Source organism: Trachymyrmex cornetzi, unplaced genomic scaffold, assembly GCF_001594075.2.
Source record: "Trachymyrmex cornetzi isolate Tcor2-1 unplaced genomic scaffold, Tcor1.1 scaffold1403, whole genome shotgun sequence".
Classification (NCBI taxonomy): domain Eukaryota; kingdom Metazoa; phylum Arthropoda; class Insecta; order Hymenoptera; family Formicidae; genus Trachymyrmex; species Trachymyrmex cornetzi.
In genome coordinates, this window is record NW_017295987.1 from 65,962 (window position 1) to 66,436 (window position 475).

Sequence of the window (475 nt, forward strand, 5' to 3'; positions counted from 1 at the left end):
GCGATACGCAAAACGTTACTGCGCGCGCGGCAGCGGACGCGGACGGACGTCGAACGTCGGATGTAGAGACGTGACTAGTGAGCGAGTGGGAGAGAAAGAGAGAGAGATATTTTATTTTTAGGTTATGCACCGTCCGCCACCACGGCCGCGGACAGAGGTTCACTTTCACCTTCTCCCCGGCCTCGCTCGGTTTCTCTTCGGCGGTCTCTCCCTCCTCCCAACGTCGTGCGACATTAATTTCCCGAAATCAAGTACTCATACCACCGCGACCATCACCGCCAGCATCATCATCATCATCATCATCATCATCATCATCATCATCATCATCATCACCACCACCACCACCACCACCACAGCAGCCGTCGCTGCCACGATCAGTGGATCAGCCACACGATTCCATCGTGACTCCACGTGCCAAGAATTCACCGCGAGTGCCAAAGATCCCAACCGAGCTGACGTTGTCACTCGAATGCTC